The 14864-nt window shown below is 41.2% G+C and overlaps 1 protein-coding gene across 8 annotated transcripts in view; it reads left to right on the top strand.

Moving 5' to 3' along the window:
- Positions 1-5279: 5279 nt before the first annotated feature.
- The window catches only part of chd9 (chromodomain helicase DNA binding protein 9), a 144555-nt gene continuing 134970 nt past the window's right edge, over positions 5280-14864 (top strand). For 7 of the 8 annotated variants that reach the window (XM_031900162.1, XM_031900163.1, XM_031900161.1 and 4 more), the window contains exon 1: positions 5280-5667. The gene's annotated coding sequence lies outside the window, so the exon portion shown is untranslated. The remainder of the gene's footprint in view (positions 5668-14864) is intronic. The other variant, NM_001375309.1, reaches the window with a different exon arrangement.

Raw genomic sequence — 14864 nt, 5'->3', positions numbered from 1 at the left:
CTTTCCCTGACATCTGAAGTAAAGTTGAGGGGGGCTTGTTTCACTGCCATCACACCCTCCCGATTAACCTGATTAAGTAGATGAAGACTTGTGAAAGAGGACATGGCAATATGGTTTTTAGTTTTTACTTCATTATTAATATTGCTCACACATACATCATTGTATTTATAAAGCACTAACATATGCCACAGTTTTGTATGATAAATGGGTGTATAAATTAAACCTACAGATTACATACAAAAATACATTAGGTACATTACGTAAAGAGGGTCCTGCACAAAAGAGCTTACCATCTAAAAAAGCAGGTATTAAATAATCTGCTAAGCAGCTAAGTGCATTTAAAATTTACAGTTTTACAAATTTGTGTAATAACCCTGATGAATACCATTACATTGCAAAATGACAATTTGTGTTCTTATAGTCACCTCATAGGTGACAGTTGTCTGTATTCCTCCGGCTTTAATGATACAAGATGTGAAACATGAACAAGTTAGATAAATACCAGAGAAATCTAGGGGACAATTTGTTAGAAGTCTCATTTGGATGCTATTCTGTGATTTTGCCTAGAGTTGAGCGAACTCAGGATGTTCTTCTTTTTGCAAAAGTTTGCAAAACTGCAGAAACAAGGGGCACAGAATTGCACCCGCATATAAGGGACCATTTGATTTAAAGTGCAGGGTGCAAAGTTGAAAAAACAGGTACAAGGTACCATGTTTTTGTATTTTGCTCTGCTGCGAGGTCTGTGGGCACAGGTCCTTGTGCTCCAGAATAGATATTTATTCAGACATTATTGCCTTCATAACCTAATTATTCTTGGCAGTGCAGTGGGCCCCAGATTGGTCAGTACAGCCTGACATGTATGTATGTATATTTTATTTATATAGCGCTACTTATGTACGCAGCGCTGTACAGCAGAACAATAAATTAATAAACAAACCAGGGTCACAATAATAAATAAATACAGAATACAACTAGAAAGGGAACAAACTTCAAACTTCACGTTGGGTTGAAAAACGTGAAGTCACTGAATGAAATCTGATCTGTTGTTGACTCCGCCCACTTTTTCTAACCTTGGACCACAGTTATACAGTAAAAACCACTGTGCAGGTTTGGGGACCTTGGTTTTAATAAGTGTCTGAATGGTCCCTTTACTGTTAGAGAAGGTCCTTAGACAGGATAGGAATTAGCTTGTTCATATATAAAGGGACTAGTTCCTATCCCTTTACTGGACCTGTCAGGTATTTACCTAATTCAGATGGTCCCTTTACTGTTAGGGAAGGTCCTTAGACAGGATAGGAATTAGCTTGTTTATATATGAACTGACTAGTTTCTATCCCTGTCCTGGACCTCAGCAATAAAACAGCTGAACACAGGATGATGGATTTTACACACCTTATATAAGAATAACTAAGTAATATCTCAAAAAATATTTAATTTAATGAGTTGCAAATTAGTTTCTATCTATCTAACATACCAAAAGATTAATATATTGTGTGGGCCTTTACAAGGATGGGAAATAGCCAGCTCTATTAGAATAGACTAAATTCTATCCTTATTTGGGACCTTGCTTTGAAGGTCCTTGTACTGGATGGCATTTAGCTTTGTCAGTATAGAAGGGACTAATTCCTATCCTGTTCTGGTACCTCACCACTAGAGGCATTTAGGTCCTTTCTAGGGATAGGAACTAGCTCAGTTATATGAATTTCACATCTATTTCCTATCCACTAGAGCAGTGCTGTCCAACTTCTGTTGTACCGAGGGCCGGATTTTTTCCGACCTACGTGGTGGAGGGCCGATAATGGAAGCCAGTTTTGACCACTCCCCTTTTTGAAACCGCACCCACTTGAAACCACACCCATGTTATCACATGACCATACCCATATTAATGGTTGTAGTACAGCAAAAACCTGCCATACTCTGCCTGCCCTACCCTGCCTGTGTGTGCCATACTCTGCCTTCCCTACCCTGCCTGTGTGTGCCATACTCTGCCTTCCCTGCCCTGCCTGTGTGTGCCATTCTCTGCCTTCCCTACCCTGCCTGTGTGCCCTACTTGGCTGGTTTGTGCCATACTTGGCCTGTGTGTGCCATACTCTGCCTGCCCTACCCTGCCTGTGTGTGCCATACTCTGCCTTCCCTACCCTGCCTGCGTGTGCCATACTTTCACTGTGTTTGCCATTCTTGGCTGGTTTGTGCCATACTTGGCCTGTGTGTGCCATACTCTGCCTGAGTGTGCCATACTCTGCCTTCCCTACCCTGCCTGTGTGTGCCATACTCTGCTTGCCCTATGATGCCTGTGTGTATGGCACACACAGGCAACCTACAGTGACACAATGCTGACACTGCTCCTACAGTCTGCACAATAACTATATATTAAAAAACTTTTTAATTGCAGTACCACCTCAGTATATGTTCTTTTTGTAGTGTGCAGGGATTATTTGTGGGTTTCTACTGCTCCTGAGGTGTGAACAGGGGAACAATATGGATGATTACAGCCTGAGCCTGAGGTGTGAACACTGCAGGGGGTGAACAATGCAGAGATTAAAAGGTGTGAACAACACAAGGAATTACATATTTAAACAATACAGCCTGATTATAGCCTGAATCTGAGGTGAGAACCATGCAGGGGGTGCAGTTAATCACAGTACTGATACCATTTAAAGCTTACACAAGAGTAAGCCATCAAAGCAGCCAGACAGGTGGGGGGTGCGGCCCGCGGGCCGCCAGTTGGACAGCACTGCACTAGAGCGTATGTGTCAAACTCGCGGCCCGCGGGCCACATCTGACCCGGCATGTAATGATCATTTTATTATTGTTGTTTTTAATGGCCCAGCGATATGAAGTGCCACACAATAAACTACATATCCCATACTGCAGCTCTCTTCTAATTGCACTGGCGCTGTGACACATGCGCAGTAGGGGAAAAAGCAAAAAGCAGGAGAAACCGGGGAGTTCTGGCGCTTGGCTGCTGCCACAGGTAGAGATGATTTGGAGCCAATATATGATTTTTTGGCTGCTGCCTTCTGGCATAGGTACAAACTGGGGCCAAATTGGGTAATATATAGTGTTGGCTGCTGCTGCCACAGGGACACATGGGGGGCAATATGATGGCTGCTGGCACAGGTACACGGGACAATATGGCTGCTGGCACAGGTACATGGGGCAATAATATGGCTGCTGGCACAGGTACATGGGGCAATAATATGGCTGCTGGCACAGGTACATGGGGCAATAATATGGCTGCTGGCACAGGTACATGGGGCAATAATATGGCTGCTGGCACAGGTACATGGGGCAATAATATGGCTGCTGGCACAGGTACATGGGGCAATAATATGGCTGCTGGCACAGGTACACGGGGCAATAATATGGCTGATGGCACAGGTATACGGGGCAATATGGCTGCTGGCACAGGTACACGGGGCAATATGGCTGCTGGCACAGGTACACGGGGCAATATGGCTGCTGGCACAGGTACACGGGGCAATAATATGGCTGCTGGCACAGGTACACGGGGCAATAATATGGCTGCTGGCACAGGTACACGGGGCAATAATATGGCTGCTGGAACAGGTACACGGGGCAATAATATGGCTGCTGGCACAGGTACATGGGGCAATATGGCTGCTGGAACAGGTACACAGGGCAATAATATGGCTGCTGGCACAGGTACATGGGGCAATAATATGGCTGCTGGCACAGGTACATGGGGCAATAATATGGCTGCTGGCACAGGTACATGGTGCAATAATATGGCTGCTGGCACAGGTACATGGGGCAATAATATGGCTGCTGGCACAGTTACACAGGGCAATATGGCTGCTGGCACAGGTACACAGGGCAATAATATGGCTGCTGGCACAGGTACACGGGGCAATATTGCTGCTGGCACAGGTACATGGGGCAATATGGCTGCTGGCACAGGTACACGGGGCAAAAATATGGCTGCTGGCACAGGTACACGGGGCAATATGGCTGCTGGAACAGGTACAGGGGGCAATATGGCTGCTGGCATAGGTACACGGGGCAATAATACGGCTGCTGGCACAGGTACACGGGGCAATAATATGGCTGCTAGCACAGGTACACTGGGCAATAATATGGCTGCTGGCACAGGTACACGGGGCAATAATATGGCTGATGGCACAGGTATACGGGGCAATATGGCTGCTGGCACAGGTACACGGGGCAATATGGCTGCTGGCACAGGTACACGGGGCAATATGGCTGCTGGAACAGGTACAGGGGCAATATGGCTGCTGGCATAGGTACACGGGGCAATAATATGGCTGCTGGCACAGGTACACGGGGCAATATAATGGCTGCTGGCACAGGTACACTGGGCAATAATATGGCTGCTGGCACAGGTACACGGGGCAATAATATGGCTGCTGGAACACGTACATGGGGCAATAATATGGCTGCTGGCACAGGTACACGGGGCAATAATATGGCTGCTGGCACAGGTACACGGGGCAATATGGCTGCTGGCACAGGTACACGGGGCAATAATATGGCTGCTGGCACAGGTACACGGGGCAATAATATGGCTGCTGGCACAGGTATACGGGGCAATATGGCTGCTGGAACAGGTACATGGGGCAATATGGCTGCTGGCATAGGTACACGGGGCAATAATATGGCTGCTGGCAAGGGTACACGGGGCAATATGGCTGCTGGAACAGGTACATGGGGCAATATGGCTGCTGGCACAGGTACACGGGGCAATAATATGGCTGCTGGCAAGGGTACACGGGGCAATATGGCTGCTGGAACAGGTACATGGGGCAATATGGCTGCTGGCATAGGTACACGGGGCAATAATATGGCTGCTGGCACAGGTACATAAACAAACTTGTTACCAAAAAAAGATGCCAGGTGTCCAGCTCTGATAAGATGATATAAGAGCAAAGACAACTGAATTTTAGTGTGTTCAATAAATGTTTATCCTGTTCGGCCCGCGACCTAAAGTGTGTATTGAATTTTGGCCCCCTGTGCAATTAAGTTTGACACCCCTGCACTAGAGGTACGGTCCTTTCTGAGGATGGGAACTAGCAGCTTCTGTATAGAACGGTCTAATTCCTATCCTTTTCTGGTACCTCACCACTAGAGGCATTAGGTCCTTTTTAGGCATAGGAACTAGCTCACTGCCATATGAACCGTCTATTTCCTATCCACTAGAGGGACAGTCCTTTCTGAGGATGGGAACTAGTCACAACCGATATAGTTTGCAACCACTGCATACTGCTCATTCGCTTGTCTCTGTCCTCTCAGCTCTTCCACAAGGCGGCTACGTGATACGTCACTCCGCTTACGCGAAGTCGTGACGTTAGTCTCGCGTGATGAGACTTGTGGCGTCGGGATTTTCTGTAAGACAGGAGGAGGAAGCTTGCAGTTAACAGCTTTGCGGGAGGTGTAAGTAGCTATTTTGGACAGCGGGCTGTTATATGAAGAGAGGGACTGCTGGGCTGTTTGCGTTTACTTTGATTGGAAGGTGAAGTTCGAACTTCCCCCTCAGCCAATTTAGTCCCCATACGGCTCTACTGGGACGAAAACTGTGAAAAAAACGTGAAGTACAGAAAGCTGTGTGGCGAAAAGAAGATGCAGGCACCTTAGCAACATCCATTCCAAAGTCTGCAGCTCTCTGACAGCAGGGGGGCGGGAATCCAAGTAAGTGTAACACAGCCGTGTTCCCAGTTAAGATCCAAAACCCACGGGCCCGGAAAGACTGTCCCCACCTGTCTCCCCTGATGGCGGCCTTGCACATGATATTACCTCTGGAGTCTGGAAATTGTGTCAGATGCTAAGTTTGCAGGGTGTTGTGGAATTGGCAGTCAGCTGTGTGCTCGTAGTACAGAATATCTGTTTTGCAATACATTTTGGAAAAGCATGTGCAGAACAGACAGCATGGTCTTATACTGCCGAAGAACCCCTAAATGACTATAGTGATTTTTATTTGACAAAGATAGCCTTGCAACAAGTTGAAAACAACTACAAGGGTGTGATAGGATTAGCAGTGCGTTTAGATAAATTTTAGTTCATCTATTTTGTAACTGGTGTAGCTTGAAGGTAGAGGTCATATAGTGTTCAAATTAACTACTCCCCATTGCCTTAAATACTTCTAAAAACAGAAATAATGCATTTTTTAAGTTTCCCCTTTGTACCGATTTACTAACCTAACTAGAAAAACTCTTTTTGCTTTCCCAGGCTGTGCAAAAGAGCCAGTGGCACTCGGTACTTTGCAGTGTAGGATACCAGCCAACCTTCATCTTGTAGGCAGCCAGATGTCAGGTGGGCAGACCTGACAGGGGTCTGCAGTTTATCTTGACTACCCCCATCCTACTCCTGTTTCTGGGAAGGGACTATGGGACATCTGCACTGGGGATTGGATAGGAGATTTCTGACAGCTGACCTAGGGGTGCACTGCAGCCAAATCCAGCCTTGCATTTTTGTAAGACATGGCAATTTTAATATAATCTGGCTTTTGAACATATAGTTTGAGGAAAAAAAAATCAACTCAACACATGTTTCACTATTCAAGCTCACTTATAGCAATGTGAAAATACCCCCAAATCTCTTAATTTACCATTTGTAGCAGAATTCTTTTTGCCTGAAAACTTGAACTACATTGATTAGCATTTTTTGTATTTACACACTTGCTGAGAATGCTTCTATCTCATCTGTTATCTATACCAATAATTCCCCAATTTACAGGGTAACAAACTCTTACATTCTTATAATCTCAGAATGCCATTCTGTACGTTGGCGTAATCAAAACACCATAGTTAGATCAGACTGGTTGTCCTGGTCCTTGTCCTAATCTAAAGCTTTACCAAAAAGAATGCTTGTCCTTAAAAACAGTAATAGTAGGTGATCTGATAGATTTGAATTACAAAACCACATCAGGTGGAAACTGTTTTTTTCTTTTTCTTTTTTACTTAACCAGTTCTCAGACAGTAAATGGTAGTGTTAGAGGGAGGTGCATGGCTGTCTAACAGATACCAACAGATTAGATGCATCTTTCTATAATTATGGAGCAGTATTTGGTCTTCTTTTATCTTCAGAAAATCTAAGACCATTTTCTTAGATTTTCCCCCATGTGCTGTGAGATAGTGCTGCTTGATTTCAGACAATATTGCCCTGTCCTGTGTTGTGTGTTGGACGTTCTCAGATTCATATAACCTGTCCCTTGTAAATGTTAACAGACAGTTGGACCACTAAATTCTGCTGCACACTTGGAAAACTCCCCAAGGGTCATTGTTCATAGGGCATTTCCACAAATCCATCAGCAATGTAAAAACAATACCAGCATTAAAGACATGTAAGGGTATTTGCGGGTTCTTCCTCTTCTGCAATTTTCTTTGCTTATGTGTAGGTGCTCAAAAAAACCACAGTACCTCTCTGTAGTCTATGATGATTATTGCTCTGACCCTGATGTTTTTGAAAGTCACCTGGCTTTCTAGCAGGGTTAGGGCAAATACCAGCATAGCCTTTGGCAGGCTATTTGTGGGAAATTTAGCTTTTATTCACATTTTAGCATTCCCTTTATTATTTAGGAGTACCCCTGAGTATTACTAAGATTATTTGACATTGGTATTGGCAACACTGCATTCTATGACATGGATTTTCCCAGACTGTAATGTGCTAATATTAAATTGCCTGAAATTTGATACAGGGAGCTATCCAATGGCCATTGTATGGATCAGAAACAATTTTTTTTTTCTTCCAGTAATGAATTAATTTGATCAATTTGCAGAACATTTTGAGAAGTACAGCATACATTTAATTTTATATTATTTTAACCTAAATAATTGTTTTGTTTCACAAATTTGCATGCAGAGGTATAGGACCCCTAATAAAACCATACCGTGTATTGGAGCCAAAACAACCGTATTGTGTTTAATTACTGTTTGAATATTTTTTTTTGCAGACTTAAGGTAGGAGATCTGAATTATGGAAAGACCCCTTATGCAGAAAACCCCAGGTCCCGAGCATTCTGGATAATGGGTCCTATAGCTTTATATGCAAACTTTATCCCGTTACAGCTATTGAAGGCCCAAATACCTCTCCAGAGTTTTTGAATCGATGGATAGTGAATTACGGGGCTGGGACCTGTTATCCAGAATGCTTGGGACCTGGGGTTTTCCAGATAAGAGATCCTTCTGTAATTTGGATCGCCATACCTTAAGTCTACTTAAAAATCATTTAAATATCAATTAAACCTACACAAAATTTTAAAACTGGAAAAGTATATAGTTATCAAAATGTTTTTTTTTTTTAGATGAAGAAGGGTTTTACAAATGAGCTTGTTTATGCAAGATAACATAATTTTGCCTCTTTATAGGTCTCTGGTAAGGCCTCACCGTGAGTATGCAGTGCAGTTTTGGGCTCCAGTCCTTAAGAAGGATATTAATTAGCTGGGGAGAGTGCAGAGACCTGCAACTAAACTGGTAAAGGGGTTGGAAGATTTAAACTATGAGGTTAGACTGTCAAGGTTTGGGTTGTTTATTAAAAACATATTAAAGGAGACATATCATATAAAAATTAAGAATGTACCAGTGAATTATACTCCTCTAGATATAAAAGGATTGTGCTTAAAAAAGTTGTTTCAGATTTTTTTAAGAAATTCCACCAAAACCTCACTAAACCCTGCCCATCTGTTCCACTTCCTGCTGGCTGAATTCTCTGGATGTGCAGGGGAGCCGGCGGCTGACCTGATAGGGAACTGAAGCCTGTCTTTACTTGTATGAGTGCAGGGCTTTGATTGGCTCTCCCCCTCCTACTGTGCTTCTGGCAGGGACCATTAGGATACGCCCACTCTTCATTTCAAACACGGACAGAAAAGTGATAGGATCTATAGGGAGCTCCAATAAAGGAGGTTAAACCACCTCCATACATTATTCATAATTGCCTACAAAATTAGGGTTTTTCCCATTTATCCAATATGTCTCCTTTAAAACATACCCTTAAATCCATATGCCACCTCCTCCCCTGTGGATAGCATAGCAACCCCCAGCATATAATTACACACCTTGGGGACAATATAATGACTATTTCCAAATGCTTACAAACTCCCAGAACAAGCCCCTGCCAGTTTAACCTCCCATAGACAGCATAGGGCAGGCAGAGTATGGCACACACTGGAAGAGTAGAGCAGGCAGTGTATGGCACACACTGGCAGCATAGGGTAGGCAGGGTATGGCACACACAGGCAGTACTCTGCCTGCCCTATGCTGCCTGTGTGTGTCATACTCTCCCTGCCTGTGTATGCCACTGGCAGCATAGGTCAGGCAGTACATACAGTAACACAATGCTGGCACTGCTCCTATGGTCTGTTTGAGGTGTGAACAGGAGAGCAATATGGGCGTTTACAGTCAGAGCTTGAGGTGTGAATAATGCAGGGGTGAATAATGCAGGGATTAAAAGGTGTGAACAGTACAGGGGATTACATCATAGGGCAGGCAGAGTATGGCACACACAGGCAGCATAGGGCAGGCAGAGTATGGCGCACACACAGGCAGCATCCTTGGGTGTTGGCAGTGTCAGATGGCTCCCATTGAAGTCAGTTGGAGGCAACAGGGTGTATTGGTTGGTTTTCTCCTAGCTCATATTTTCTAATAACACATGTGCCTTTAGCCTTAGCAATATGTAAACTGCTTGTATATGCAGCACTGTACTTTTTTTAGTACATAAATACTACCAACACGGCAGCAGACAGTGCACTAAAAATATATAGCTACTACAGTGTCTTAAGTGATATCACAAGAGACAGAAATAAAGGGGCACCTGGCCCATATGGCTTATGGTTTAAGAAATAGGAAGATTCTGCCACATTGGGTAAGCTGATACCCCCACCCGGTTCAATTGCTAGAGAGACTGGTTTGATCTAACAGGATGGCATATACATTGAAATGTTCAGATAAGTTGTTAATTGAACATCCGAGGCGCGCACACACGTCAGTTAACTTTCAGTTTGCAGTGTACAAATTAACCTTTTTGGAACCTATTTATAAAGGTACAGTGTTAATTTACTCCTTTAGATTGAGAAAAGTCTGCATAAAATGAATTGCATATTTATAATATGCCAGTTCTAAAAAAAATAAAAGCTGTTCTTTTTTTCCTTTTTAATTCCATAAAATTCTGTCCCCATATCTATAAATATGTACAAAATAAAGAACACATATAAGCCATTATTATACCATTCTGGACCCTGAGTATAATAAATTACCTAATATAATATGATTAATTGTGTCAAATTTGTAATATTCAGCAGCAAAATTCTTACCAATGCAACAACTGGCAGACATAGTTCACAGCAGCAAACTAACAGATGATAATTTTGTTATCAGAAAAAGTAACTTCCCTAACTATTTAACCTACAGAACAATTTAAATTAACTGTAAGCCAGGATCCTAAACCACGGTTTAAATGGGATCTAAACCTAAAAATGCTCTTATTTAAATGTAAAGCTTCTAATCACTTTTGCAATTTATATTCATATTTAATTTTTAGTCTTTTTTTTTTTAGTTTTGCATTTTAAAATTTCTATACCAGGCTTTTTGGTTCAAAGCAACAACCAATTTACTCAATATAGACAGAGTTGCTGGTAGAGTTGAACCCCCGGCCAGTGGGGTTTTCTACAAAGTGGCACACCAGCCAGGGTGCCAGTGATTGTTAGGCACCTCCCAATGATTGCAAATTGCCACCCCTCCCCCTTTCTGTTACTATAGGGCCCATGCATGGGAAGATTAAAATAAAATATTAATTTTTATTCTAAGCAACTGTTCAGTATATACATAATGTTTTTAATGTAATCTTTAAAACTATCTCAAAATTCCATTTTGCTTATACTGCTGGTCCTGACTTTTTAATCTTTGAGACGATGTTGTGACAATTCACTCTCCTACGTCAAGACTACATTTCCCCTAGTACCTTGCTCTCTTCGATGCTCCTTATTTACAAGTCTGTTAAAGGACATGTCAACCCCAAAAATATTTTTTGCCTAATAAAAGAAACCAATTCCAAGCAACTTTCCAATGTGGATTTATTGGACATTTATAGTGCTTTTAGTATTTTTAAATGCAATTGCTATTGGAAGCAGCGTTTGCTAAACTTCTGGTTGTTACTTTTTAAACAGTGTTGCAAATGCCTTTCTCCTCCAGCAAGACAGGTCTGTAAAATCTGCTGGCTTGTGTTACATTGTTTCAAATGCCCAGGCCAGAGAATAGAAAAGGGCTGGCAAATACTACTTCTAATAGAAATTATATACAGGTATGGGATCCCTTATCCGGAAACCCGTTATCCAGAAAGCTCCGAATTACGGAAAGCCCGTCTCCCATAGACTCCATTTTAAACTAATAATTCAGAATTTTAAAACTGATTTTCTTTTTCTCTGTAGTAAAAAAACAGTACCTTGTACTTGATCCCAACTAAGATATAAATAATTCTTATTGGATGTAAAACAATCCTATTGGGTTTAATTAATGTTTTATTGATTGTTTAGTAGACTTAAGGTATGGAGATCCAAATTACGGAAAGACCCCTTATCTGGAATACCCTCAGTCCCGAGCATTATGGATAACGGGTCCCATACCTGTATACTAAACCCTGTATCAAAAACCATTGCAAATTTGTAATGAATGTATATTGCAAAGTTGCTTACAATTATTTTTTCTTTTATTAGGCAAAAAATTAGATTTTGGATTGACTTTTCCTTTAATCACAGACCATACAAGGTGTTATAGGTTCTAAAAGGGTTGCCCGCGCACTCTTTACCAGGACAGGGAATACAGCAGGATTTATAGGTAAACACACCAGTTTATTGCATAGCACACACAAATTCAACAAGCGGGGACAGAGTACTTAGTCCACACAGGAATATAGGTCCACACAGGAATATAGGTCCACACAGGAATATAGGTCCACACAGGAATATAGGTCCACACAGGAATATAGGTCCACACAGGAATATAGGTCCACACAGGAATATAGGTCCACACAGGAATATAGGTCCACACAGCGGCAAATCGTAACCCCAAATAGTTACTGTAACTCACAGTTAGCCGATAGGGGTGTCCCACACAGGGTATCCTCCTCTTTAGATACTGGCCCAGTCAGCATCAATAACAGGCCCGGGTTCCCTCCCTATAGGCCTGGAGGTGAGGAAATGTTCCCACAGTTGGACGGAACCAAAGCTCTAGTCCAGTGCAGGAAAGAATCTGAATCCTTTGTTCCCCGGGGCAGTGTATTTTAGAATTCCCCCTTCAGAAGAATGCTGGGGGGGGAAGGGACAGAGACCATTCTGATTGGCTCAGTTATCCGAAACCTGTGCTCAGTCCCCTCTCACGTGCACAGAGGAGCTAAGGTGTGAGCTTTTTGTTCAGCTCACGTGCACAGCTTGCTTTGGAGGGAAATTCCAGGAACCAGAGATACAATAAAAAATGGGGGTAGGGAGAGCTGGGCCCATCCTGGGCAATACTTCTAACATAGGGGAGTAGTTCTGTGTTATAACACAAGGCATTTTGGGGGAACTGGAGTCTTGACTGGATTAGTACTGATTAGTACTACTTTGTTGATTTCAGATGTACATGTATTCAGAACCAGCAATACATAGAATATAAAGAAACTGATACTGCTTCTAATTGCAATTACATTTAAAAATGTACAACCTCTAAATTGGGACCATTGCAAAAAATTGCATTATTGAAACTACAAATAAATTGTTGTGTCCTGTCATAATAGTTAACCACAGCCTTCATACAGGGAAAGATAAACTAACATTCCCTGATGAGCTGCTTTCTGTCTACCCACTATTCATCATACATAAAAATAAATAATATTTCTGTTTATAGGTGCCTTTTAGGTGCACATTACTGTCCTTTAGTTTATATTTCATTGGGGAATAACCCTCATTTGCTGGGTATCTGGGTTGCTGCTGATAGAAATAACAGTGCCAGTACCCCACTCACCTGTTCCCTATCAAAATGAATAAAGGAAAGTTGGTTTTTCACTTCTTTGTTTTTTGCCATTCATAACAACCTTTTTGTCAATAATTTTTGTTTGCTGCTTTGCTACTAAAATATTTATGCTTTGTCATGCACAGCAAACTTCTCTGGCATTCATCGTAGTAAGTCTATTACACTCCTGCTTATAAGTTTGATCCTTAAAATGATAGACACTAAAAAAACTCTTCAAAATATTAGTGTACATTAAAAGTTACCTATTGGTTAAATTTATGGTTTGTAAGTAATTTGTGTAATTCTTGCTTGTAGTTTTTAAACCTGACTTTTGCGAACCTGACTATCCCTTTACAACCTGTGAGTTATAGCTTCTAATGCTAACAAAATATGGAACCCCCTCCTTCATAGAGGAACATGGGAGATCAGCTAGGTAATATGAAAGCATTGGGCAAATACTTGTATGGCAAAATTATAAATAGTATGCAATAGATGATATAATAGATGTAAAAAAGGTTTACTTTCTGGTTTCAGTATTTCTTTAATAAGTATTCTACAATACATCTATATGAAGAGACTATATATATATATATATATATATATATATAGTCTTCACTATTAACTTCACATTTGTACATATATTACACAGATGGTATTTTAAAGGGACCTTAACGCATAAAAATTAATTGATGGAAACATACAGAGTTAATGAGCCTTACAATGTATACATGACTGTAAGTACTCTTTCATGCAATAATACAAGATCGGTGACACATAATTGTTAAAATGTCTATTGTAGAAAAAAATTCAAGTTAAAAATTCACCTAAGAAAAACAAAAATACTCAGTGTTTTACAAGCATTTTTGAAATTTATATTTATGTTTTATTTTTAGTGGTTTCTGAGATCTATTTTCGACTGCTAATACAGGTATTGGACCCCTTATCCGAAAACCCATTATCCAGAAAGTTCCGTATTACAGAAAGCCCATCTCCCATAGACTCTGTTTTAATCAAATAATTCACATTTTTAAAAATGATTTCCTTTTTTTCTGTAATAATAAATCAGTACCTTGTACTTGATCCCAACTAAGATATAATTAATCCTTATTGGAGCCCAATATTGGGTTTAATTACTGTTTAAATAATTTTTTTTAGTACACTTAAGGTAGGAGATCTAAATTATGGAAAGACCCCTTATCTGGAGAACCCCAGGTTCTGCATAACGGGTCCCATACCTGTACTAGAGTGTCAGCAACCCTAACAGACTATAAAGGAAGTGCATGGTAAAGTCCATAAATTAACGGTCGCTTACACTCTGTCTATCTAAGAGAACTGTTGATCGCAAAGTCTTGTATTAACAGTCTAAAAATTAATATTCCAGAAATCACTAAAAATAAAAAATTAAATTGCAAACCTACTCAGGACCACTCTGACTCCAAGGCAGCTAACAACATTGCCATTATTAGCTCTGAGAACATCACACTGTATCATCTAAACTGCAACTTAAGTATGATGTATTAGATTTTTTGCATGAATTTGCTATGCTGCTTTCCACATCCAGCATCTTTGGGCCCTTCGTTTAACCATCATTTCCAGGTTCCTCTAGTGTGACCCTTCTCAACCAGAATGTATTTTGTTTTCTTGGAATAAATGAATGTTTAAATAAGAAATAAAGCCTAACCAAAGAAGTAGGCTGAACATTATGTTTTAGGCTTTTGTACCAGCCCAAGGCAACCCAGCCCCTTAGCAGGGAAGATCTGTGCACCAAGCACAGTTCGGTCCATAAATATTTGGACAGAGACAATTTTTTTTTTTTAATTTTAGTATCTGGCATCTGTACATTACCACAATGAATTTTAAATGAAACAACTCAGATGCAGTTAAAGGGTAGACTTTCAGCTTTAATTTAGT

This window comes from Xenopus tropicalis, chromosome 4 (genome assembly GCF_000004195.4).
Source record: "Xenopus tropicalis strain Nigerian chromosome 4, UCB_Xtro_10.0, whole genome shotgun sequence".
Taxonomy (NCBI): Eukaryota; Metazoa; Chordata; class Amphibia; order Anura; family Pipidae; genus Xenopus; species Xenopus tropicalis.
The sequence above is the reverse complement of the archived record's forward strand: the minus strand, read 5'-3'. Positions and strand labels throughout refer to the sequence as shown.